The sequence below is a fragment of the Echinops telfairi genome, unplaced genomic scaffold (genome assembly GCF_000313985.2).
Source record: "Echinops telfairi isolate 266 unplaced genomic scaffold, ASM31398v2 ScPeMD7_7468;HRSCAF=8506_0, whole genome shotgun sequence".
Lineage (NCBI taxonomy): Eukaryota > Metazoa > Chordata > Mammalia > Afrosoricida > Tenrecidae > Echinops > Echinops telfairi.
In genome coordinates this window covers 44,952,430-44,955,459 of record NW_022111369.1, presented here as the reverse complement: position 1 = coordinate 44,955,459, position 3,030 = coordinate 44,952,430, and the positions used below count along the sequence as shown (strand labels likewise).

Sequence of the window (3,030 nt, the reverse complement as noted above, 5' to 3'; positions counted from 1 at the left end):
GTATCAACTAATAAAATTGTCATGGATGACATCCATGTGCTTCTCTCGCAACATTTCAAAGTAACAGAGGTTACTTTACGTTAATGTCTTCAATAAGATTACAAATAAAATCTCTTCTTTAATTACTGTCTGCCAACTTGGTGATTCCAACTCATGCAGCCACACGTGTGCAGGGATGGACTCTCTGTGGGTTTTTGTTTTGTTTTGAGGGGACACAAAAGTGTTTTGGTTTTTTCCTTACCAAAGTGCTTTTAGAGTAAAAACACATATAGTATCCAAAATTAAAATCATTTCATCACATGAAGGCTTTAGTGCCATTAGTTTTTTAAATAGTTTTATTGAGATATAATTCATCAATCATACATTTCCATAGTTCAGGCATATTTTTAAAAAGTTGTATAATTATCACTACAGGCAGCACTACCACGTTTTCTTCCTTCTTGTGTTCATTATTAGCTGCCCATTTCCCTCCAATATTTCTTCCCATAGCCCCAGGAAGCCATTACTCTAGTTACAAACATTCATAGCTCTACCAAACAGGAAGAAAATATTAAGATTAGGACCACCATTTGAAGCCGCTTTAAGAAAAATTTAAGCAGGTAGGTGGTTAAATATCAAAGGCAAACTTACTCAAGTGACTAATTTTTTTCTTGACACATGGATATTCATCAAAGTTTTATATAACTTTAGAAGCAGAGAGTAAGGCCTAACATGAGTTTTTTTACCTTTCTGTCAGAGAAAAGTCATAAAAATAACTCATAAGACCCCTGTTAGGAGGCCTTGTGGCTCAGTGGCTAAAGGCTGATAACCAAGTGATTTTAACCCAAGAACCACTCTGGGAGTGTGGTAGTTCCATAACCTGGTGTCAATTTGAGGACTGAGAATGTAGGGTGGAGTCTGACATGTCAATCAGGATATAGCCAATGAGGCCTCTGTGTGGGTGTGGCCTTCTCCTGAGGATTCTTGGAAACCTGGTATTTCCTCCTTGGAGGCAGGAGACACTCTGTCTTCTTACTCCCTGAGAGACGCTCTACTGACAAGACACATGGCACTATGCTGACAGAGCCCATGACCTGGGAGCTGGAGGAACCACGAGGAGACTCCTGCCAGCGCTGAGATGCTTACAATGTCTTGTGATCATCCAGCATTCGGCATCATTGCACGTGTTTCGTGAGAATGAAGAGGGTTTTATAGACTGGTATTGGACATATGGGCTAATATTGGACTTATGGACTTGATCTGGATTAGGCTGGAATGTTTTCTTAATGTACAATAACTCTTTATATAAAGCTCTTTCTTATATACATATGAATGTCCATGAATTTGTTTCTCTCGTCTACCCGGACTAACACAGGGAGAAAGATGTTGCAGTCTGTGTCCATTAAGATTTACAGCCCTAGAAAGCCCGTGAGGTAATTTGACTGGGTGCCGCAGGGTAGTTATGAGTTGGAATCAACTTGACAGCAGTGGGGTTGGCTGGTTTGGTAAAATCCCTGTGATGGAGATGACTGTTTAGAGCACTACAGTTTAAGCACTTTTTAACATGAAAGACAGAACATTGTCATGAAGCTTCCTGCTGTGTTTTAGACCAAGCCAAAGCCTTAACAGGTGTGGTCAGCCAACGTAGAACTATAGGGTGCCTCAGTGGCAAACATCACAGATCCAGGAGTGGAAGCCTCTTCCCAGGGTATTGGTCTAGTGCAGTGAATGTTAACCTTAATGGCACTGATATCCAGCTTTTCAAACATATTGTGCTAGTCTGGGTTGACTAGAGAAACAAATTCATAGACACTCATATGTATATAAGAAAGAGCTTTATATAAAGAGTAATTGTATATTAAGAAAACATCCCAGCCCAGTCCAGATCAAGTCCATAAGTCTGATATTAACCCATATGCCCAATACTAGTCTTTAAATTCCTCTTCATTTCATGCAAAACATGCAATGATGTTGCATGCAGGAAGATCACAGGCCAGTGAATGGGAATTCTTGTGGATCCAGTGGCTGTGGAAGCATTTTAGTGCTGGCGTGGTTCTCCACGTGGCTCCTCCAGCTCCAAGGCTCTGGCTGCCATCATCATAGCTCCGTGTGGCTTGTCCACAGGAATGTTTCACAGGGAATGTCTGTGTCCCACCTCCAATGAGCTATTTATCTCCGTAGTGCCTCCAACTGAGCTCGTCAAGCTGCTACCTAAGTCACAGGCTAGACTCCACCCCTTCTCAAGTTGACAGGAGATTATGTAACTGCCACACACACATATTTTTAAATGAGACTTTGTTGCCATACATTGCAGCACACTTTCCACCTACTATTAAGGCATTCATGGAAAGCCATTTGAAAGACATCTAGAGTGGGTAATCATCTGTGATGACTGGTATTGGTGCAGCAATGATGGTCCATCCTTCTCTCTTGAAAAGATCAGTCTGGTGACAAGGTCTGTCAGAGCTGGAGAGCTCAAGGCCAGGTAACCTGATCCCTGTGTGAAAATCTGTCTTCCAGCTTGAATGAAGTCAGCAGCATCAAAGAGTGGTTCAAATTCAATTATGACCAATTTTCCCAGAGCAGTCAATTGGGGTCTGTCTGCAATAGAACCAGAAGGGTAACCTCGGTCATAGAGATCATCAGCCATTGTGGACTTAGGAGCTATTCTCCACTTGGCCCCTAGTTTCAAGTAGTCTTCGATGATTATCCACTATGCTCAGTATTCAAAGAAGTGTGCATTGCATGCCATGGGAGCCTCAATAATCTCACTTCTCACAACACTCCGGATGTCTGGACACATCACACTATATAAACCCATAGACTAAACATCAGGGTTTTGGTACTTCAGTGATCGTTCAATAGGATCAGGCCTCCTTATTGTTACTCCTTCCATTTTTCAAATATTGCACATTCTGGCTATCAGATAGGGTGGCATCTGGGGTCTTCAAGACTTGTTTCCAAACAAGCAGCCAATTAATTGAGCTGTCAGCTAAATCCACATGGAAGAAGCACACCAACATCAGTAACCCAAGCAGTGTAAATCATATA

General features: G+C 41.7%; 1 pseudogene; it reads right to left on the bottom strand.

Annotated features, from left to right (window-relative positions):
* Positions 1-3,030, bottom strand: part of LOC101651458 — a 44,554-nt pseudogene that overhangs the window by 40,288 nt on the left and 1,236 nt on the right.